Genomic DNA, 25,393 nt, shown 5'->3' with positions numbered 1-25,393 from the left:
GACTCCAAGGTTAAATCTTAGACTGAAACTTAATGTAACATTGTACAGTTTGCACTGCAAGTACAAAAATCTATCGCAATCTTTTGTTAAGCAAACTTTTTGTTGCTCTTCTCAGTTTTTACACACCAACTTAACTTAAATTATTTCAAAGGTTTTTTTTTTCAATTCTTGGGGCACAATCTTATTCGCACATTCTTAAAACTTCCAAAATCCAAGACAAGACAAAAGATTTAAACGCTTTTAACACAGAGAAGTGGGTGGAGCTAAAACACACATAACAGAATCTTTCTTTTAAAGAACATCTAATCAGACAAAAGAAATACTGTAACTTCTTAAACATTCATAGTCATTTTTCAAGGTTCCTTTCACTCAGCAAATCTTGTATTTTATTTGTCTCAGCACAGATGTTAATAACTTCCATGTCAGTAAAACTTTAAGGCCTAGAAATTCGGTAGGCTTAGCGCCGCATTTGAGGCGCTAGAGGGCCTAGCGCCGGAGTTATGGCCAGTTGAGAAATTCCCTGGGGCCCTAAATCGGCGTTGCACCGGTAGCGCTGCACCGGCACCGATGACGTCATCGGTGTGCGCAGCGTCCCGGTTGCCGTGGTAACCCGGCCCCAAGTCGAAATTCAGTTGCGCCCGCCTCGCCCGTGGCAGGCGCAACTAAGACTCTGGCAACAGAGTCTTCCCCCAGTGTGTGCCGGCGCATAAAGGTGGAGCGGCGGCCGGCCGTGTTCCCGGCGGCCGCCTGCCCGCACCTCCCTTCCCGGACTCCTGCATTCCCCCCCCGCGGCCCTGATCAGTGTCTGATGCGAGCCCGGCACTTCCCCGAGGTGCTGGGCTCAGATGTCGGGTCAATCCGCCGGACAGTTGTCGGCTGCAGGCAGCTCCTCCTTAACAGGAGGAGGAGGCCTGCAGTTCCCCCGCCTGCCGCACCGCATCGGGTGCCGCAGCGGGGGATTAGCGCCGGGAAACCCAAGTTCACGCCCGTTTTGAGGCGCTAAAGGAGGGTTTTAGCGCCCGCCGCCGTCTGGGCCCGGCGCACCCGAATTTTCGTCGCGCGCTGCCGCATTACCGCTGGCGCAAACTTTCTGGCGCTACAGCCCTGGCAAGACCAAAACCCAATTTCTAGGCCTAAGTTTCTCTTTTTTTTCCCTCTTTTTCCATCGGCGTCTCAGCATTTCTTGGCTTTCCAAATCCCTGTTTTTTTCCTTCCTTTGCTGAGTTTTCAGATTGGTTAGCCTGCAAATTAGATCTTTTTCCTTTTTTATCTCTCCTGTGTTCAGCCCCGAGTTTTCCAACCAGTTAGTTTTAAATCGCTCGTCATGCTCTAACACTTCCTCCGTCCCTTTCTGTTGACAGGCTATGATCTTTCCCCAATCTGTTTTTGCAGGGTTAAACACTTGTAACCACTGTTGGATCGCATCCCATCCAGCATCTAATTCTTGCTCATCATTTCCCAGGCCAGTCTTTACTTTGCTGTGTAACTTATTTCCCTCTCTCCTGGGTATCATTACAATCGGAATTTGGACTCCGTCCCACAGGTGGAGTTGGTACTTCGCCCTTTCTTCCCCATTTTCTTTCTTCTCGTACTCCTTTTCTACTCTTTTCCTTTTCTGTCTCAACGGGGCCAAATGGGGTCCTGTTTTCTCTTCTTCACTTTCACTGACATTACTAGAGGATCCCGAGTCAGTCTCTTGACCTGCTTCTTGTCTTTGTCTCCCACGACCTTCCTCCTTTATTTCATTTAGATCTGGGTAACCCTTCCAGGTCCTGACACATTTTCCCTTTTCTTCAACTACCGGGACTATCGGTTGTTTATCCAATTGTTTTTTACAGTCCTTAACTTCACCTTTAAGTTTTTTAACTTCCACTTCTGACTTTTCAAGCTCATTTGTTTTCTTTTTCAATTGTTCATAAATCGCATCTTTCTGCTCTTTTGCATTGGTCAAGTCGTGATCGTGTTGGGAGTTTGTCTTAATCTCATTTCGCCGTCGGATCTGGCCCATAAGTGCCAAAGACCATCTGATCCGTCTTTTATCTTTCATACGGGTTGTTTTTCCCCAGACCCTTTTTATGTCATCCAAAGACCATTGTCCGGAGGAGGTACTGTACTTTTGTTCGATTTCGAACCAGATTTTAGGTAAGTCAAACTGTAATTCTATATAGTCTTTCAACTCCCACAGAATTTCATCTTCTGAAATCTCAGGTGGGGCACGCCCCCCTTTAATAGTTGTAGGTTTATCGAGTGATGCCATAATATCGATTACTTTACTTGGGGGTCTCGAGTCGTAGGCTTAATTAAATAACACCGCCGAAGTTAGAACTCTATATGTGACCTCGAGGCCGTCTACCACTGAGAGGGTTCGCTACCCGGGAGGTTTGCAGAATTGCGTGGAGGGGAGATGACTAGACAACCAACCGAGGGCTTTTATAACGAGGAGTCCTTACCTCCAATATAGGTCTGGTGTCTTAGATTCAGTCTCTTCCTTCAGCAACCCTGCTCGCAGCGCCAAATTGTTAGATCGGGTAATTAATTTCAGTGGACCACACTGATCTGAGGTCAACACACTAAAATAAAAGTTTGTGAGTCCGGTGGTAAGTTTTAAATAGTCGATTTATTGCATCACTTGATTTACACTGTTTGACTTCCTTCATCCGACTAACATCATATTCAAAATGGCTGGTTTTTATACAGCAGCAGATGTACCCGCCCCCTTTATTACCATTGGCTCAGCAGCATGCATGCAGAGCTATGGTTGGTTCAACTACATCACACTGATTGGATCTCTGATACATCAATCATTCCTTTGTTCTCTAGTTAAGCAGAATCATCACTTTCAGTTTTAAGCTAAGATCAGCACTTTCACAGTTTAAGCTAAATCAGCATTTTCATTGTTCTCAGTTTCTAAGTCAGCTGATGTGACGTTACCAGCTGTGATTGGATCTGATACATCACACCATCCTTTGGCATGTGGTCAGCTTAAGCATAATCTGATTTCTTTAAATCATTAGATTTTAATCATATTAAAATCTATGTTATTAAAATATATATATATTCCCTAACAATACTTAAGGAAGGATATACTTGCATTGGAGGCAATGCAGAGAAGGTTCACAAGGTTGATTCCTGAGATGAAGGGGTTGACGTATGATGAAAGGTTGTGCAGGTTGGGCCTATACACATTGAAGTTTAGAAGAATGAGAAGTGATCTTTATGAAACATATAAGATTCTGAGGGGGATTGACAGGGTGGATGCTGAGAGGATGTTTCCCCTAGTGTGGATATCTAGAACTAGGGGGCATAGTTTCAGAATAAGGAGTCGCCCATTTAAGACGGAGATGAGGAGGAATTTCTTCTCTCAGAGGGTTGTGAATCTTTGGAATTCTCTACCCCAGAGTGCTGTGGAGGCGGAGTCATTGAATATATGCAAGGCGAAGATTGACAGACATTTGAACTACAAGGGAGTCGAGGGGTATGGGGAGAGAGCGGGAAAGTGGTGTTGAGGCCAAGATTGGATCAGCCATGATCTTATTGAATGACAGAGCAGGCTCGAGGGGCCGATCAGCCTATTCCTGCTCCTATTTCTTATATGTTAAGTTCTTTCTTCTTTCTATTAATCTCCCTTAGGTGGCACTGTTCCAATATGAAACCTATTGCTGCACATGGGCAGGCATGGTTCCCCTGTAACTAATCCTTTTTCACCTCACTGATACTATCTGTATCTCTGAAAGTCATCTCGCATCAATTGCATTTGGAAATCAAAATTACTTGGGATTTTTAGATTTCATTTTCCATTTCAAGCCTCTGTTGGTTTACAAGTTTCTCTCATCATACAGTCTATGATTGTAACGTGAGGTCAGCTGTATACACGGAGGTGCAGAGTAAGGCAATCTGTCCCTGAATTCTGTTGATTTATGATGCAACTTGATAGAAGTGAGCAATGTTGCTAAAATGACTGAAAAATCTAGGGCCATGTTATACCTTTCTCCCAGGTATTCAGGAACTACAGGTCAAGAAGTGCAACTTTTGCACCAGTCCAGGTAACCTCTGAGTCTTTGGTGTCCCAGTGTAAATGAACAGTTGGCTTCTCTCAGCTTTGGCTATATTCAACCAATGGAGGAAATGAACAACAACAACAACTTGCATTTATACAGCGCCTTTAACATAGTAAAACATTCTTAGGCGCTTCACAGGAGCGTTATCAAACAAAATTTGACACCAAGCCACATAAGTAGATATTAGGCCAGGTGACCAAAAGCTTGATCAAAAATGGTGGGGAACCAAGGGTCTAATGAGGGTGAGGAACTTAATGTAATTAATATAAGTAGAGAAAAAGTATGAGAGAAACTAATGGGACTAAAAGCCAACAAATCCCCTGGACCTGATGGCCCATACTCTAGGGTTCTAAAAGAGTTGGCTACAGAAATAGTGGATGCATTGGTTTTGATCTTCCAAAATTCCCTAGATTCTTGATCGGTCCAAGTGGATTGGAAGGTGTAGTGTAGGTACCTTGAAGAAGGAATTTTATTCTGCAGCCCCTGTATACTGCAGTACCAGTAGTGACCACCCCTGTATATAAGCCTGTGTAGTAACTTTGTATAGTAGTTCCAGTTTTGTCTCCATCCAGTAAACACCTATTAGAACCAACTTCTGCAGTCCGTGTCTCAATTACACACCGACATTACATTGGCGACAAACAGATCCGAACTTACCTACAGTTCTGCACCACCTCACGGGGATCCATCCCTGAAGTGAAGTTATTGGAGGTCGAAGCCAGAAGGAAGAAATCCAAAAAGAAAGGGAAAAAAAACCAGACAGAGGAAACGGGCGTCGACCGTGGGCAACCGCCCTCTGATTCATCGAATTCGAAGATTTGCAGGAGAGGTTGTCGAGAGCTGGGCTTGGGTCTCCAGTCTATGGTGTTCCAGCTAATCGGGCTGGTGGCAGGTAGTACACTGATCCTTCCTGGGCTGCGGCGGGCTAGAGCTCGATCGGGTGGCTTTTCAACGGGGCCGAGCAGCGTTGTCGGGAAAGAGGAGAGAGAGAGAGAGGGTGGAGCACACAGGGCGCAGCCGGTGCTACGAAGCCGGGCAGCATACAGACCTGAGAAGAGGGAGGAAAGTGTCCCATAGGGCCTGCTCTGACGACGGGAACAGTAATTAAAATAAAGGAAAAAGAAGTTAGAAGCGCAGAAAGCCGCGAGGAGCTGCAGTTTGCCATGGTGACCGCGGAGAGCGGCGTTGGCAGCAGCGCAGAGGGAAGCGCGCAAAGACCATAGGGCGTCGCCATCAAGGCATAAAAAAACGCCAGCAACAGCGCTGGCAGCAGCGGAAAAGACAGAAAGCGCGGGAGGCGCCATTTTGTTCAATCGGGGAAGAAGGCAAAGCGTGGGAGGCGCCATTTTGTTCAATCGGGGAAGAAGGCAAAGCGTGGGAGGCGCCATCTTAGATCTCCAAGATGCCGAAGACTGGCAATATCACTGCCTTCGATAATGAAATAGAAGACTGGACCACTTATGTGGAAAGAGTCGAAGTATATTGCAAGGCAAATGAAGTAGCCGATGAGAAAAAGGCATCGGTACTACTAAACTTAATGGGCGCAAGAATGTACGGCCTATTGCGGAACCTGATCACTCCAGTCAAACCGATGGGGAAGAGTTTTAACGAAATTGTTGATATCCTACAGAAACACCTAAATCCTACACCGCTGCTGATAGCAGAAAGATTTAAATTCCACAAGAGAAATCAGCATAAAGATGAGAGTAATGCTGATTACCTTACGGAACTACGCAAGCTATCAAAGCACTGCCAGTTCGGAGCAGGACTGGCAGATACCCTACGGGACAAATTTGTCTGTGGACTCCTGAGTGAAGGAACCCAGAAGAAGTTACTCTCGGAGAAAGAGCTGACGCTAGATAAGGCTTTCAGCGTGGCAGTATCGTACGAAGCAGCAGCAAGGGGAGCTGTGGAAATACAGCAAAATCCACAGGAATACAGCACCCATGAAATGACACGGGGATTTGAAAAATGTTATCGCTGCGGCAGAACAACCCATGACCAGAAGGACTGCTGGTTCAAGGACAAAACATGCAGGCAATGCAGAAAGATGGGACACATTGCACGAGTTTGCAGGTCCGGGAAGAAGACTAACGACAACAAAAAGACTACTAAGGAAAAGTACAGGAAAGTACAAAAGATGACGGACAGTAGTTCCGAAGACCAGAAGAGCGATTGTGAATCTGGGAACAAGAGACTAAGCTGTCTCAAACTACACAACGTAATCGCAAAAGAGGATCACCGAGCCATTTGGGTCACCCTCACGATAGCAGGGTCCCAAGTCAAAATGGAATTGGATACAGGATCAGCCCTGACCGTCATGAATCAACGAGACTACGAGCGGCTATTCTCACACATACCCTTGAAAGACACATCCATTGTCTTGAAGACATATACGGGGCAGAAAGTATGCCCCAGAGGGAAAATAAGGGTGCCTGTCGAATACAACGGCAAGGAAATACAGAAATTGTATCTGTACATACTGCAAGATGGTGGACCACCGTTATTGGGACGTGAATTGATCAGAAAGATAAGTTTAGACTAGCACTCCATTCAGGCACTGACTGTGACTGGTAAAAAGGATGACGAAGTCACACCTGGACGATTGTCAAAAATCTTAGCTAACGCTAAAGAGGTATTTCAACAAGGACTGGGAACTCTAAAAGGCGTAACCGCCTCGATAAAAATAGAAGAGAATGCAATTCCCAAGTTTTTCAAAGCAAGACCGGTACCGTATGCAATTCGCCCAGCCGTCGAGGCAGAGCTGGAGAATCTGCAGAATGCAGGCGTGTTATCTAAGGTAGACTGGAGCGAGTGGGCGACACCCATCATTCCTGTCATGAAGAAAACGTTAAACAATAAGTCTGAGGAGCCAAGGAAGGTTCGCATCTGTGGGGACTTCAAGGTGACTGTGAACCCAGTCCTTCACACAGTACAGTATCCTCTTCTGAGGATAGAAGATATTTTTGCCTCACTATCTGGAGGGAAACGTTTTACAAAAATTGGCCTAGCGCAAGCATATTTGCAGATGGAGGTTGAAGAATCCTCTAGGAAATATCTCATGATAAACACTCACAAAGGTCTTTACCAGTATAATCGACTGGTATTCGGAGTAGCATCAGCTCCGGCTATATGGCAAAGAGCGATGGAACAAGTCCTGCAAGGGATTCCGGGGACTCAGTGTTACTTGGACGACATCCTAGTGACAGGTGAAAATGACAGTGAACACCTTGCCAACCTAGAGCAGGTGCTCACTAGACTAAGAGAATATGGGCTACGAGCCAATCGCCCCAAGTGCGAGTTTTTTAAGGAACAAATATCGTATTGTGGCCACATGATTGATAAAGAGGGGTTACATAAGTCCCCTGACAAAATTGATGCGGTAGTTAAGGCTCCAGCACCTGAAAATGTGTCGCAACTGAGGTCATTCCTCGGATTGGTGAATTACTACCATAAGTTTTTGCCGAATTTGTCCACAATTCTGCACCCACTGAACGCCCTGCTACAAACTGGAGTAGCATGGAAATGGAGCGATGAATGTAAGCGGGCCTTTCAGAAGTGTAAAGGCCTGATCACTTCAAGCGAAGTATTGGCTCACTACAACCCATCACTACCGATAAGACTGCCGTGTGATGCGTCTCCCTACGGCATTGGAGCGGTACTGTCACATAAATCCCTTGATGGTTCAGAGAGGCCGATAGCTTTTGCGTCACGCTCATTAACTGCAGCCGAGCGTAACTACGCCCAGATTGACAGAGAGGCCCTCAGCCTGGTGTGGCCGGTGAAGAAGTTCAATCACTACCTGCACGGACAGAAATTTACTCTACTAACTGATCATCAACCTCTTGTCTCCATTTTCAACAGTAAGAAGGGCGTTCCGATAATGACAGCACAACGGCTACAGAGGTGGTCCCTTTTCCTAGGGGCACACCAATATGACATAGAGTACAAAGGAACTAAACAGCATGGGAATGCTGATGGATTGTCGCGCCTACCGTTGCCGACGGTGGAAGAAGCACCTGCAGTGGATCCTGTGGAGATATTCCACTCGACCATAGTCGAATGTCTACCTGTGACGAATGCAAACATAGAAAAGGAAACACGAAATGACCCAACACTCTCCAGGGTCTATGATTTAACGGTGAAGGGATGGCCAGCACATGGCGAACCACTGTTGCCAGCATTCTCGCCAAGAAGAGAACAGCTGTCAGTGTGCCGAGGAACCTTGATGTGTGGATCCAGAGTAGTAATTCCACCCAAATTGAAGGATAGAGTGCTGAATGAGCTTCATGAGGGTCATCTGGGAGGGGTAAAAATGAAGAACTTAGCCAGAGCATTTGTGTGGTGGCCGGGAATCGATAGAGAAATCGAAGAGATGACCAAGAGCTGTACAGGATGCCAGAAGGTCCAAAACGCCCCACCACAAGCCCCTCTACATCCATGGGAGTGGCCCTCATCTCCATGGCAAAGGGTACACATTGATTTTGCTGGTCCATTTATGGACTCGATGTTTTTAATTGCGGTGGATGCACATTCAAAGTGGCCAGAGGTAATAAAAATGTCCTCAACCACCACAGAAAAAACTATCACAGTCTTACGAACCATATTCGCCAGAAATGGGCTGCCTGAACAGATTTGCTCCGACAATGGACCACAGTTTGTGTCTGAAGAGTTCCGGAGGTTCTTAAAGAACAATGGTGTTAAGCATTACACATCCGCCCCATATCATCCAGCCACCAATGGATTGGCTGAGAGGTTTGTTCAAACATTCAAGAAGGCTATCAAGGCAATGTGTAATGAAGACATACCCCTACAACACAAGGTGGATAACTTCTTGTTTGCCGACCGGAATGCGACACATGCAGTTACCAACCAAACTCCAGCCATGATGTTCTTCAATCGAAGACTAAGATGCCGCTTGGATTTGGTTAAGCCAAACATCAGAAGAGATGTGGAGAACAGGCAGTTTCAGAATATGAATGAAAGGCCAACCAGGAGTTTCAAGATAGGTCAACCAGTTTTGGCCCGGGACTACCGCACAGAGAAATGGCAGCCAGGAATGATCTGCCCACGGCAAGGACCTCTAATGTATACCGTGGACGTTGGAGAGAGCATTGTAAGACGCCATGCTGACCAGATTCTAGAGTCACTGGAAAACGTCAAATCTACACCACGATCCTATACACCTGGTGATGAAGCCGAAGTACCAATTGCATCTACCTCAGAATCGGTGATATTGGAAGCAGACGAACCAAACAACGACGTTGATCCCGAATCAACTTTGCCAGAAGAACCTGATACCCCAAAGAGGCGTTATCCGGACAGAACCAGGAAGCCTCCTCAAAGACTGAATTTATAATTGATTAACTTCAGCTAATGTATATGGCAACTGTAATTGTAAATATGTTATTTAATTATTAATCGAATGTTATGTACTGTTTAGCTAAAAGGGGAGGAATTGTAGTGTATGTACCTTGAAGAAGGAACTATATTCTGCAGCCCCTGTATACTGCAGTACCAGTAATGACCACCCCTGTATATAAGCCTGTGTAGTAACTTTGTATAGTAGTTCCAGTTTTGTCTCCATCCAGTAAACACCTGTTATAACCAAGTTCTGCAGTCCGTGTCTCAATTACACACGGACATTACAGAAGGTAGCAAATGTAACGCCTCTATTCAAGAAAGGAGGAAGAGAGAAAATAGGGAACTTCAAGCCAGTTAGCCTGACATCAGTCATCGGGAAAATGCTGGAATCCATTGTTAAGGAAGTGGTAACAGGGCACTTAGAAAATCATAATATGATTAGGCAGAGTCAACATGGTTTCATAAAATGGAAATTGTGTTTGACACATTTCTTAGAGTTTTTTGAGGATGTAACTAGCAAGGTAGCTAAAGGGGAACCAGTGGATGTGGTATATTTGGATTTCCAAAGGCATTTGATAACGCGCCACATAAAAGGTTATTACACAAGATTACGGCTCATGGGGTTGGGGGTAATATAGTAGCATGGATAGAATATTGGTTAACAGACAGAAAACAGAGAGTAGGGATAAACGGATCTTTTTCAGGTTGGGGGTGCCGCAAGGATCAGTGTTGGGGTCTCAGCTATTTATAATCTATATTAATGACCTAGATGAAGGGACCGAGTGTAATGTATCCAAGTTTGCTGATGATACAAAGCTAGGTGGGACAGTAAGCTGTGATGAGAACACAGTGTCTGCAAAGGGATATAGATAGACTAAGTGAGTGGGCAGTAAGGTGGCAGATAGAGTATAATGTAGGGAAATGTGAGGTTATTCACTTTGGTAGGAAGAATAGAAAAACAGAATATTTATTAAATGGTGAGAAACTTTTAAATGTGGTGTTCAGAGAGATTTGGGTGTCCTCGTATAAGAAACACAGAAAGCTAGCATGCAGGTACAGCAAGCAATAAGGAAGGCAAATGGCATGTTGGTCTTTATTGCAAGGGGGTTGGAGTATAAGAGTAAGGAAGTCTTGCTACAATTGTACAGGGCCTTGGTGAGACCACACCTGGACTACTGTGCACAGTTTTGGTCTACTTATCTAAGGAAGGATATACTTGCCTTGGAGGCGGTGCAATGAAGGTTCAGTAGATTGATTCCTGGGATGAGAGGGCTGTCCTTTGATGAGAGATTGTGTAGAATGGGCCTATACTCTCTAGAGTTTAGACGAATGAGAGGTGATCTCATTGAAACATACAAGATTCTGAAGGGGATTGACAGGGTAGATGCTGAGAGGTTGTTTCCCCTGGCTGGAGTGTCTAGAACTAGGGGGCATAGTTTCAGGATAAGGGGTAGGCCATTTAAGACCAAGATGAGGAGGAATTTCTTCACTCAGAGGGTTGTGAATCTTTGGAATTCTCTGCCCCAGAGGGCTGTGAATGCTGAGTCTTTGAGTATATTCAAAGCTGAGATAGATAGATTGTTGGACTCTAGGGATATAGAGATTGGGCAGGAAAGTGTTGAGGTCGATGATCAGCCATGATCTTATTGAATGGCGGAGCAGGCTCAAGGGGTCATATGGCCGACTCCTGCTCCTATTTCTTATGTTCTTATGCTTTAAGGAGCATCCTAAAGGAGTAGAGAGAGGTAGCGAGGCGGAGAGGTTTAGGGAGGGAATTCCAGAGCTTATGGCTTAAGCAGCTGAAGGCACGGCCACCAATGGTGGAGCGATGGAAATTGGGGATGTGTGAGATTAATCAGGACAAAATTAAGTAGCCTTAAGACTTCCATGTTACCCATAAAAAAGGACAGGATAAGACCGGCTGGTCCATAGAGCCTATCCCGCCTTGGCACAGTAGAAATTATACACACCTCCTCCCCACCCCCCACTTTAAAAAGAGATAGGGGACACCTAGGGATAATATTATTTGGTATCTCCAACACAGAGCTTCACACACTGCGAGCGCCTATCGGGAATTTTGACACATGCCGCCTCTCCACGATTTTCTTTTCAATTGAAGTCAAATTCTAGCAATTGCACATCTTTTGCAAAGCTTTTGTTATTCTTTAACGGGAATGTTCTAGAGAGTCTGGAAATTAAAAAAAAACTTTAGTTAATACCAGAGCAATTAGATTGCTTTATTTGGCCATAACAATAACATTTATTGCCCCTAATACACTCGACCTTTAAAAACACTTAGGAAATAAAGTGGTGCATTCCTGCAAGTACAACAAAAAATGGGCCAAATTTTTGGCTTCCATTTAATGCATTACCTGTGGGCTAAGAATAATTTCACGGCCAAAGTGCCATCTCCAAATATTATAACAATCATAAAGCAGTCAGGAGAAATACAAATGTTGGAAAATAGCCCAAGGGGATAAAGATTGATTATAGCAATGGACCAAAAAAACAATTAAATAGCAGTATGCTTGGTCCCTCAGAGAGTCATGAACATTTCCAAGTGTTCTGATAAATTATTACTTTCTTACAAAGTTTCTTATACCTTTTGAAATTATAGGGTAGAGTTTCCACTTTGGGCGCAATCGGGAAATTGCATCCAAAATGCTCTTGAAATTGTGCTGGTTAGGTTACGGTTCAAGTTTCCACTTAAATTCATTCGCATAATCACAAAGAAAATCTTCCATGAGCCAGCGCAATCGGGCAGCGTAATAGAATGGAATTGTTTCTTTTTTTTCTTTCTGTTAAATTGTATTCCTTGATGTATTTAAGAGTGGTAACCTGGTGTGGTTTTATTAATACAGCTGAAAATGTGGTTTATCAGCAAAATATAAGCATTTTTAATAAGAGTGTCCAGTCCTCCACCTGTGAGTAACCTGATTTAAAATCACTGAAAATGACTTATGAAACCCCAATACCGAACCATTTAATAATTTAATTGGTGTACACTAGTCAGTTTCTTAGTAGATTAAATATTTTTTTGATATGAAAAATCTTTTAAAACGTGCCCACCAGCGCCGGTGCGCCGAAGTAAATGAGCGCCGTTTGAAGAGCCTTCCCGAACCAGCGCAAGCGGTGGAAACCTGCAGTTTCGACCTTTGGAGTGAGGCCAATTTTGTGGCCGGGGCCTGATCCGGGCGAACTGAATCTTGAACCAGTGTAAAAGATCACGGAAAACACGAACAAGAGTGTTTTTTGGGCGTAATGCGCTTACGTTTAAAATTCCCCGATCTTTCGCGCTGGTTCGGCTGATTGCATGGAATCAACCAGATGCAAATTAATTCAGGAGGAGGACTTTGAGAAGTCATCCTCCTTAACTGCTGTTCTCAGTAGACCATGCCAATAGAATAATTAGTAAGCGAGAGTGATTTCAAGGCTGTAATTCAATAAAGGGATTCAGCCAAAATCATAACCATAAGAGTCAGGTACATACATAAAGATGAGCTCGTGAGAGATTAGAAATTTCTTTAACATTGACTTCAATGCCAGCTGTAAGTCATCTGTCATCAACCGTCAAAAATCTTCCTCATATTTACTCAGTTAGAAACAGCAGGACATGCATTTATTTTTGGCAGTTTTTACCCCTTTTCTACCTCCTTCTTTTTCTGGAGACGTTGATTCTTGTTGGCATTTGGTACAACATGGCCGTCCGTACCTTTTGCAAGGAGCCACTTGAGGCTAGACTGGGCCTGTCAGCAGATTCTTTAACCAGAGAAGGTATTAGGTCCTGATCCTTTCCTCACCCAATGTCCGCACACATGAACGTTTCATCCGGAGTTACTGGATAACAATCTTGAGTGGGAACCCTGGCTGATTTTCCTCTCCCCAGTCCTTGATTGTTGAGAGTGTGTATCGATTGCCAACATGCTGAGATCAACTATCTCAACGCAAATCTGCTGCCTTCACTGTGTGTGACTCAGTTACGCAATAAATGTGACTCAGTTGGACATGGTGTGTGACTTAGTTGGACAATCTGGATTAATGGTTCATAAAATTGATCTCAGGCAGTGATATTCATAACAAGGGCAGGGGGTCCACTTGTCCACTTTTCCACCAGCTGTGACCTTCTGCAGCCCTGTGTGTCAATGAGCTTCAGTCACGACCTGCCCGGCAGTGGGCTGTTCCTAATGCTGAAATTCAGCATTGTTCACCGCTTCTCGTAGCAACTGAACAGTTGGGAACATGGAGGCTGCTTCTTCTGAGCATTTCATTGAGCTCAATGCATTCAGCAGATTGCAAGCCCCACAAACAAGTGGGCCTGCACTGCCATCAGCTACCTGGGTCTTAGGTCCTTTTGTGGCACTACAGCATGAGAACTACACATCTGTGAGTTGGCGGCACTCATATGTACAAGGCCACGGGTTGTAAGCTGGGGTAAATGTTATGCAATGGCAACCACTATCTTGAAAGGCAATGGTGAAAGCGCCAGAGCAGTTCATTACTTCGCCGCGCAGCAACACCATGAGTGGCTAGAGAGTCCAATTCTTGAGGGACATTCCTCGGCACAGATGGTGAAGATGATGAAGGCCGTGCAGCATTGACCCTTGAAACCTGATGCGCGTTCCTTTTTCCCCTCTCTCTCTCAGCTGCCTCTCTCCCATTTACTGGAAGGGTAAATGTTATATAGCACAGAATACAAACTGAGAGTAGGACATCCAGAACAAGAGGACCTAACAAGAAAGACTTGCATTTATATAGCGTCTTTCACAACCTCAGGATGTCCCAAAGTGCTTCACAGCCAATGACATACTGTAGAGGTGTAGTCACTGCTGTAATGTAGGAAACAGGGCAGCCAATTTGTGCACAGCAAGCTCCCACAAACAGCAGTGTGATAATGACCAGATAATCGGTTTTAGTGATGATGGTTGAGGGATAAATATTGGCCAGGACACCAGGGAGAACTCCCGCTAAATCAGAGAGTGGTGAGGACGTGGAACTCATCAAGGAGTAGTTGAGGCAAATATACATAGATGCCTTTATGGGGAAGCTAGAGAAACACATGAGGGAGAAAGGAATAGAAGGATATGCTGATAGGGTGAGATAAAGAGGGGTGGGAAGAGGCTCGTATGGAGAATAAACACTGGCACAGAGCAGTGGGGCCGAATGGCCTGTTTCTGTGCTGTAATAACTATGTAATTCTATGTATGTAGCATAAGAACATAAGAAATAGGAGCAGGAATAGGCCATTCGGGTCCTCGAGGCTGCTCTGCCAGTCAATAAGATCATGGCTGATCTTCTACCTCATCTCCACCTTCCTGCTGGATCCCCATATCCTTTGGTTCCCTTAATATCCAAAAATCTATCGATCTCTGTCTTGAATATACTCAACGACTGAGCCTCCACAGCCCTCTGGGGTAGAGAATTCCAAAGATTCACCACCCTCTGAGTGAAGAAATTTCTCCTCATCTCAGTCCTAAATGGCCGACCCCTTATTCTGAGACTGTGATCCCTGGTTCTAGACTCCCCAGCCAGGGGAAACATTCTCCCTGCATCTACCCTGTCAAGCCCTGTAAGAATTTTGTATGTTTCAATGAGATCACCTCTCATTCTTCTAAACTCTAGAGAATATAGGCCTAGTCTACTCAATCTCTCCTCATAGGACAATCCCCCCAAATTTTTACTAATACTAATTTCTTTCAGTAAATAAAAATGAGTGTGGAAATTACTGCCCCTGAAGACAGGAGATGCAAAAATCAATTGAGGTTTCTAAAAGGCAGATCGAGAATTACTCTGGAGGTTAGATATTAAGAGGGATGGAGAAAGGACAGGAAACTGTGCTTAAAAACAAATGCCATGGCAAGCAAACTGCTGGACGAGAGTCAATGACTCACTCCTCTCTCTATGTTCAGATGCTGCAATGGGACGATGGCAGGGTTGGCAATCTGGAAGGATAAGATCAAGTTGGCTGAAGGGGATACATTGTCCAAACCTATCGTGTTAAAGGAAAAAGCAGGAGAAAATGTTGCTAAAACCATCCATTTCTCTGACTTCCATATCCCATTTAATATACATATAATCGTGAAAGGTAGTGTTTCAGTTTGATTCCACATCAAAGTGGTGGAATGTGGGGGCACAGCTGATGACACCATGACGCTCTCCAAAAATTTAATACATTTAGAGGGTTAGAAAAATTGATGTGGAATATTTTCTGTTCAAAAAACTCCTCCAGCATCTACATTAAAAATTATCTGCTGCTGTGTCAATTTGAAGTGAGTAGCACTCTTGCCTCTGAGTCAAAAGGCTGTGGGTTCAAGTCATGAACTCAGTACAGAACTGAAGGAGAGCTGCATTGTCTTCTGGGGTTCTCTTTGGATATTAAACTAAGGATCTATGGATATCAAAAACCCCAGAGCTGCAGAGTTTCTCTGGTGTCCTGGTCAACAACCTCCCTCAACCAACATTAAAAGCTTATCTCTCAGAATCATTGAATTGCAGAATCAGAGAATGTTACATATAGATAGAGGCCATTTGGCCCATCGTGCCTGTGCCGGCTCTTTGGTAGAATAATTCAATTAATCCCACTCACTTGCTCTATCCCCTTAGCCCTTCAAGTATTTATTCAATTCCCTTTAGAGAGTTACTATTGAATCTGCTACCACCATCCTTTCAGGTAGTGCATTCCAGATCACAACAACGCACTGTGTAAATTTTTTCTCCCTCATGTCACCTCTGGTTCTTTTGCCAATCACCTTAAATCTGTGTCCTCTGGTTACCGACCCTACTGCCAGTGGAAACAGTTTCTCCGTATCTACTCTATCAAAACCATTCATGATTTTGAGCACCTCTCTCAAATCTGAGACACATCAGGGAGGGGGAGAGTTACCTGGACTCTGTGTATCACGAGGTAGTCACACCAATTAGATTAACTAATGCAGATGTAGTCCGTGGCCAGGGTCAGGATGGTGTGACTAGAAGTGAGGCAGGTACGGGGATCCAGGAGGTAGCGTTGGAGGAGCCGCAGCCATTGCACTTGTCCAACAGGTTCGAGGCTCTTACTCCCTGTGGGGACAGGAGCAGGGACTGCAGGGAGGATGAGCAACCTGGCCACAGCACCGTGGAGCAGGGGGCCATTCAAGTGGGGGGAGTTAAAAGAAATGTTGTAGTGGTAGGGGATAGTATCATTAGGGGGATAGATAGAGTTCTTTGCAGCCGAGAACGAGAGTCCCGAAGGCTGTGTTGCCTACCCGGTGCCAGGGTTAAGGACATCTCCTCTGGGCTGGAGAGAAACTTGGAGTGGGAGGGGGAGGATCCAGTTGTCGTGGTCCATGTTGGTACCAACGACATAGATAGGACAAGGAAGGAGGTTCTGCTGAGGGAGTTTGAGCAGCTAGGGGCCAAATTAAAAAGCAGAACCTCAAGGGTAATAATCTCTGGATTATTACCTGAGCCACGAGCGAATTTGGCTAGGACAAATAAAATTAGAGAGTTAAATGCGTGGCTCAAAGACTGGTGTGGGAGAAATGGGTTTTGCTTCCTGGGACACTGGCACCAGTACTGGGGCAGGAGGGAGCTGTTCCGTCGAGACGGGCTTCACTTGGCCAGTGCTGGGACTAGAGTCCTGGCGGATCATATAACTAGGGCTGTAGAGAGGGCTTTAAACTAACTAGTGCGGGGGGAGGTTCCTAGAGAGCAAGTAATAAAAATGACAACAGAGAAGGTCATAGACTTAGGTAGCAGTGGGGAAATTAAAAACCAGAGCGTGTCAGGAAGGGGCAGAAGGTATGGAGTAAAAGGTAAAGCAATAAAAAGGGCAAAAGCAGGAACTAAGTGTCACAAAACATATTTGAAAGTTTTCTATCTGAATGCACGTAGCATTCGTAACAAAATAGATGAGTTAATGGCACAAATAACTACATATGGGTATGATCTTGTGGCCATTACAGAAACATGGCTGCAGGGTGACAATGCCTGGGAATTAAACATACCAGGTTATTTAACGATCAGGAAGGACAGGCAGGAAGGAAGGGGAGGTGGGGTGGCTATGTTAATAAAGGAAGGAATCACTGTAATACAGAGAAATGATATTGGGTCAAAAGATCTGGATAATGAAACAGTTTGGGTGGAGGTAAGGAATAATAAGGGGAAAAAAACACTAGTGGGCGTAGTCTATAGGCCTCCAAACAGTGGCAACTCTGTTGGACGGAGTATCAATCAGGAAATAGTTGAGGCTTGTAATAAGGGAACATCTATAATTATGGGGGATTTTAACTATCATATTAATTGGACAAATCAAATTGGGCAGGGCTGCCTTGAGGATGAGTTCATTGAGTGTATTAGGGATGGGTTTCTTGAGCAGTATGTAACTGAACCGACCAGGGGGCAAGCAACCTTAGATCTGGTCCTGTGTAACAAGATGGGATTAATTAAAAATGTCCTAGTAAAGGATCCCCTTGGAATGAGTGACCATAATATGGTTGAATTCCATATTCAATTAGAGGGTGAGAAGGTTGGATCTCAAGCAAGCATGCTACGCTTGAATAAAGGAGACTATGAAGGTATGAGAGCGGAATTGAGTAGAGTGGATTGGGAAAATAGATTAAAGGGTAAGACGATACATGATCAGTGGTGTACATTTAAGGAGTTATTTTACAACTTCCAAAAAAAATATATTCCACTGAGAAGAAAAGGGTGTAAAAGAAAAGACAGCCATCCGTGGCTAAGTAAAGAAATTAAGGATAGTATTCGACTAAAAACAAGGGCATATAAGGTAGCCAAATCTAGTGGGAGGATAGAGGATTGGGAAAACTTTAAAAGACAGCAAAAAATAACAAAAAGATTGATTAAGAAAGGGAAGATAGATTATGAAAGTAAATTAGCAAAAAATATAAAAACAGATAGTAAGAGTTTTTATAATTATATAAAAAGAAAAAGGGTGGCTAAAGTAAATGTTGGTCCCTTAGAGGATGAGACCGGGAAATTAATGGTGGGAAATATGGAGATGGCAAAAACACTGAATGAATATTTTACATCAGTCTTTACAGTAGAAGACACTAAGAATATCCCAACACTGGACAAACAGGGGGCTAAAGGGGGGGAGGAGCTAAACACGATCAAAATCACTAAGGAAGTGGTACTCGGTAAAATAATGGGACTCAAGGCGGATAAATCACCTGGACCTGATGGCTTACATCCTAGGGTCTTGAGGGAAGTGGCGGTAGGGATTGTGGATGCATTGGTAATAATTTTCCAAAACTCCCTGGACTCGGCAAAGGTCCCGGCAGACTGGAAAACTGCAAATGTAACACCCTTATTTAAAAAGGGCAGTAGACAGAAGGCTGGAAACTATAGACCGGTTAGCCTAACATCTGTGGTAGGTAAAATTTTGGAGTCCATTATTAAGGAGACAGTAACAGGACATTTGGATAATCATAATTTAATAGGACAAAGTCAGCATGGTTTTATGAAGGGGAAGTCATGTTTGACAAATTTGCTGGAGTTCTTTGAGGAAGTAACGTATAGGGTGGATAAAGGGGAACCAGTGGACGTAGTGTATTTAGACTTCCAAAAGGCATTTGACAAGGTGCCACACAAAAGATTATTGCTTAAGATAAAAAATCACGGGATGGGGGTAATATTCTGGCATGGATAGAGGATTGGCTATCTAACAGAAGGCAGAGAGTTGAGATAAATGGTTCATTCTCAGACTGGCAATCAGTAACTAGTGGTGTTCCGCAGGGGTCAGTGCTGGGTCCCCAACTCTTTACAATCTATATTAACGATTTGGAGGAGGGGACCGAGTGTAACATATCAAAGTTTGCAGATGATACTAAGATGGGAGGGAAAGTAGTGAGTGAGGAGGACATAAAAAACCTGCAAGGGGACATAGACAGGCTAAGTAAGTGGGCAGAGATTTGGCAGATGGAATACAATACTGGAAAGTGTGAGGTTATGCACTTTGGCAGGAAAAATCGTAGAGCAAGTTATTATCTTAATGGCAAGAAACTGGAAAGTACTGAAGTACAAAGGGATCTGGGGGTCCTGGTGCACGAAACTCAAAAGGTTAGTATGCAGGTGCAGCAAGTGATTAAGAAGGCCAATGGAATGTTGGCTTTCATTGCTAGGGGGATAGAATATAAAAATAGGGAGGTATTGCTTCAGTTGTACAAGGTATTGGTGAGACCGCACCTGGAATACTGCGTACAGTTTTGGTGTCCATACTTAAGAAAGGACATACTTGCTCTCGAGTCAGTACAAAGAAGGTTCACTCGGTTAATCCCGGGGATGAGGGGATGGACATATGAGGAGAGGTTGAGTAGATTGGGACTCTACTCATTGGAGTTCAGAAGAATGAGAGGCGATCTTATTGAAACATATAAGATTGTGAAGGGGTTGGATCGGGTGGAAGCGGGGAAGATGTTCCCGATGATGGGTGAAACTAGAACTAGGGGGCATAGTCTTAGAATGAGGGGCTGCTCTTTCAAAACTGAGATGAGGAGAAACTACTTCACTCAGAGGGTGTTAGGTCCATGGAATATGCTGCCCCAAAAAGCTGTAGAAGCTACATCATTACATAAATTTAAAACAGAAATAGACAGTTTCCTAGAAGTAAAGGGAATTAAAGGTTACGGGGAGCGGGCAGGAATTTGGACATGAGTCTAGGTTCGGATCGGTCATGGCCCTGTGGGTAGCAGAGTGGGCCCAGGGGCCGTGTAGCCTGATCCTGCTCCTATTTTGTGTGTCTAATTCTGTTAGATTCAGGAGATGGTTCTGTGATAGTGGATTGGCGGTTAGGATCAGATCAGCCATGATCTTATTGAATGGCGGAGCAGGCTCGAGGGGCCGATTGGCCTACTCCTGCTCCTATTTCTTATGTTCTTATGTTCTTATGCTATCTCTTCCCTGGAGTCTTTTAAAATGTGTGGATGCAATCCATCCGGACCAGGGGTTTATCCTCTTTGAGTTTGATTAGTTTATTTAATTTTTCCCCTCTTTTTATTTTAAATGCACTTATCTCATTACTAATCTCATCATCCAATGTCATGTCCACCTGTTCCATCTCCCTGGTAAATACTGAAGCAAAATAATTATTTAATATTTCTGCCATCTCTCTCTCATTACCTGTGTTATTATCCTATCTATCCCTTAATAGAAACATAGAAACATAGAAGATAGGAGCAGGAGTAGGCCATTCGGCCGCTCGAGCTTGCTCCGCCATTCAATTCGATCATGGCTGATCATCGAAACTCAGTACCCTGTCCCTGCCTTCTCCCCATATCCCTTGATCCCTTTTAGCCTTAAGAAATATATCTAACTTCTTCTTGAATATATTTAATGAATTGGCCTCAACTGCCTTCTGTGGTAGAGAATTCCACAGGTTCACCACTCTCTGGGTGAAGAAATTCCTCCTCATCTCTGTCCTAAATGGCTTACCCCTTATCCTTAGACTGTGACCCCTGGTTCTGGACTCCCCTGCCATCGGGAACATCCTTCCTGCATCTAGTCTGTCTAGTCCTGTTATAATTTTATAAGTTCCAATGAGACCCCCTCTCATTCTTCTAAACTCCAGTGAGTATAAGCCCAATCGACCCAATCTCTCCTCATACGTCATTCCTGCCATCCCAGGTATAAGTCTGGTGAATCTTCGCTGCACTCCCTCCATGGCAAGAACATCCTTCCTCAGATAAGGCGACCAAAACTGCACACAATATTCAAGATGTGGTCTCACCAAGGCCCTGTAAAACTGCAGCAAGACATCCTTGTTCCTGTACTCGAACCCTCTCGCTACGAAGGCCAACATACCATTTACCTTCTTAACCGCCTGCTGCACCTGCATGCTTACCTTCAGCGACTGGTGCACAAGGACACCCAGGTCTCGTTGCACTTCCCCTTCTCCCAATCTATTGCCGTTCAGACAATAATCTGCCTTCCTGTTTTTGCCACCAAAGTGGATAACCTCGCATTTATCCACATTATATTGCATCTGCCATGCATCTGCCCAATCACCCAACCTGTCCAAATCATACTGGAGTTTCTCGGCATCCTCCTCACAGCACACACGCCCACCCAGCTTTGTGTCATCTGCAAACTTGGAGATATTACATCTAGTTCCCTCGTCTAGATCATTAATATTAATTGTCTAGATTAATGGCCCTATTCCCATCCTAAACTTCCTTTTTTATCGATGTGCCTGTAAAATATTTTACTATTTTGTTTTATGTTCCTTGATCATTTAATTTCATAGTTCCTCTTCGCCTTCCTAATTGTTTTTTTGACTTCTCTCCTAATCTCTTCGTATTCTCCCTTATCATGCACTCCCCTCCCATCCATGCACTTAATGTATGCCTCTTTCCTTACCCTCAATTGTTCCCTTATGGCTTTAGTCATCCATGGAGTCTCATTAGTGTTTAGTTTGTTCTTTCCTTTTAGCAGAATATATTGTTCCTGCACTCTGTTGAACATCATTTTAAATGTTTCCCATTGCTGTTCTACATCGTTGTTTGGCAATATTGTTGCCATTTTATTTTCCCAAGTTCTATTCTCAGCCCCATAAAATCAGCTTTTCTCCAATCTATTAACCTGGTCTTTGTCATACTTATGTCCTTCTCAATTATCATCTTAAAGCGTATTATATTATGGTTACTATTGCCTAGATGTTCCCCTACTTTTACTTTTCTTATCTGTTCTGGTTCATGCCCCATTATTAGATCCAATAGCGAATACTCCCTTTTTGGGCTTTTTACATATTGGGTTAGAAAGGAGTCCTGTACACATTGTAGGAACTCCATTCCCTTATCCCCTTTACCTACCTCTTCTGTCCAATTAATATCGGGGTAGTTGAACTCCCCATGATTATTATTCTATGTCTTTTACTCATTTCTCTAATTTGTCTGCATATTTCTTCCTCCACCTCCCTTCCACTATGAGGTGGTCTATAGACTACACCTATTAGTGTGATTGATCCTTTATTGGGCCGGATATTCCAACCCCCACAGGTGTGTGCGAGGTGTGTACCCATAGGGGCCTCGCAAGTGCCGGTTTCAGACATGCGAAGTGTATGCACTAAAAACCGGCACTTCCGATCTGTCAAGAATCCTCTTGACAGCTCATCCGCCCAGGAGAAGGGCATCCGCGGGCAGAGAGTTCCACTTTCTGCACAACTGCCGCCCGCTGAAAACCTTTAAAAATCTTACGCCTGGTAAAAGCCTGCTTAGGGCCTGCTTTTACCAGCATAAAAGTTTAAAAAAATAAAAACATACTTTTTTTTCCACTCATTTATAATTTAAAAATACTTTTAAAAAGGTAAGTTTACTTTTAGCCCCGTAAAAAACTTTAATTATTTTTTCAAAAAATTAAATTTTGTTTAAAATATTTAATTTAATGTAATTTTAACTAATTTTAAATACGTGATTTGAAAAAAAAATATATGTTTAACTGTGTTTTTAAGTGATTCCCCATTCATACTTTTGAGAGATCTATGCGTAGAGACCTGTCAAAAGTGTGCAGGGGGATTCCCTTCTTTGATTGGTTCCCCATGGCCCACGTGACCACAGGGATGCTTGCGAACTGCCTGCACCCCTGGGATACCTGGGCCTCTGCACGCGTGGACCAGGAGAGGCCCAGGATCGGAAGTCTCGGGACCTATGGAGCCAGCAGGTAAATGCGTAGGATTTTTCCCGATTGGAGGCATCCGCACGCAGGAAGCCTCCGATCGGAAAATCGGGCCCATTATCTTTAATCTCTATCTATATGGATTCTAGGTTTGTCTTGATGATAGCTACGTCACTTTTTTCTATTGCCATTATGTTATCCCTAATAATACAGCTACTCCACCTCCCCTAAGTGGGCAGAGATTTGGCAGATGGAATACAATACTGGAAAGTGTGAGGTTATGCACTTTGGCAGGAAAAATCGTAGAGCAAGTTATTATCTTAATGGCAAGAAACTGGAAAGTACTGAAGTACAAAGGGATCTGGGGGTCCTGGTGCACGAAACTCAAAAGGTTAGTATGCAGGTGCAGCAAGTGATTAAGAAGGCCAATGGAATGTTGGCTTTCATTGCTAGGGGGATAGAATATAAAAATAGGGAAGTATTGCTTCAGTTGTACAAGGTATTGGTGAGACCGCACCTGGAATACTGCGTACAGTTTTGGTGTCCATACTTAAGAAAGGACATACTTGCTCTCGAGTCAGTACAAAGAAGGTTCACTCGGTTAATCCCGGGGATGAGGGGATGGACATATGAGGAGAGGTTGAGTAGATTGGGACTCTACTCATTGGAGTTCAGAAGAATGAGAGGCGATCTTATTGAAACATATAAGATTGTGAAGGGGTTGGATCGGGTGGAAGCGGGGAAGATGTTCCCGATGATGGGTGAAACTAGAACTAGGGGGCATAGTCTTAGAATAAGGGGCTGCTCTTTCAAAACTGAGATGAGGAGGAACTACTTCACTCAGAGGGTGGTAGGTCCATGGAATATGCTGCCCCAAAAAGCTGTAGAAGCTACATCATTACATAAATTTAAAACAGAAATAGACAGTTTCCTAGAAGTAAAGGGAATTAAAGGTTACGGGGAGCGGGCAGGAATTTGGACATGAGTCTAGGTTCGGATCGGTCATGGCCCTGTGGGTAGCGGAGCGGGCCCAGGGGCCGTGTAGCCTGATCCTGCTCCTATTTCGTGTGTCTAATTCTGTTAGATTCAGGAGATGGTCCTGTGATAGTGGATTGGCGGTTAGGATCAGATCAGCTATGATCTTATTGAATGGCGGAGCAGGCTCGAGGGGCCGATTGGCCTACTCCTGCTCCTATTTCTTATGTTCTTATGTTCTTATGTTCACATTCTCTGCTCTAAGTTGAACAATCCCAGCTTCTCCTGTCTCTACACATAACTGAAGTCCCTCATCCCTGGTACCATGCTGGTAAATCTAATTGCTATTTGTGGTACTTGCTGTGCAGGGAATGACCAACATCACTGCAATTCATTGTAGATGAAGCATTTGAAACGTTACTGGCAAATATATGTTAACAACAACAACTTGCATTTATATAGCACCTTTAACGTCGTAAAATGTCCCATGGGAGCATCACAGGAGCGTAATCAGACAGAAATTGACACTGAGCCAAAGAAGGAGAATTAGGACAGGTGGTCAATGAGGTAGGCTTTAAGGAGCGTCTTAAAGGAGGAGAGAGAGGTGGCGAGGCGCAGAGGTTTAGGGAGGGAATTCCAGAGCTTAAGGCCCAGGCAGTTGAAGGCACCGCCGCCAATGGTGGAGTGATTAAAATCAGTGATACGCAAGAAGCCAGAATTGGAGGAATGCAGAGATCTCAGAGGGTTGTAGGGCTGGAGGTAGCAGCACCCCGAGGCATCGGTGGGTCAGAAGTGAGCGGTAAATCTACACAACACAAATGATAATCAATCCTTGACAATAACGTTCCTGCTAGTTTTGGCCATTTCACAGCAAACTCGTTAAGCTCACTAAAGACATAAACACCATTCCCTTTTGTGCTGAATTCAGTGATGAGTAAACAGGGTCCATTTATTCTTTTTTCCGGTGGCAAATGCGCTGATCCCAGTTAATCAACAGTGAGCACATCTGTTGAGTGCTGATTAGGGAATGCTGATTATAATTATACCTGCCTGTTGGCTGAACTTTTAATGAGAATTAGTACCTGGTATTCATTTTCCCCTAAAATATAAAGATTCATATTTCTAGTTAAGAGTAAATTAATAACCAACAAAGAAGCAGCAATCTATTTTATTTTCTCCTTTTCATTTAATCTGTGTTAGTAACTTCTATTCTAGTAAAGTCTGGTGTTTAATTTCATGTATTTTTTTTTGCTGGATCACTTGCAGCTCATTCCAGTCTGCGGCCTCTGTTGAAAGGAGGTGACCATTTGGAAATCATCATCACATCCCTACATGTTGTGGTACTGGCTGTACAGAACAGCGAGGGACAGGGGAATCAGCAGGGTACCTGC

The sequence above is a fragment of the Somniosus microcephalus genome, chromosome 20 (genome assembly GCF_052327205.1).
Source record: "Somniosus microcephalus isolate GS21.2 chromosome 20, FLI_Smic_1.0, whole genome shotgun sequence".
In the NCBI taxonomy this organism is placed as follows: domain Eukaryota; kingdom Metazoa; phylum Chordata; class Chondrichthyes; order Squaliformes; family Somniosidae; genus Somniosus; species Somniosus microcephalus.
Note: the sequence above shows the minus strand (reverse complement) of the source record.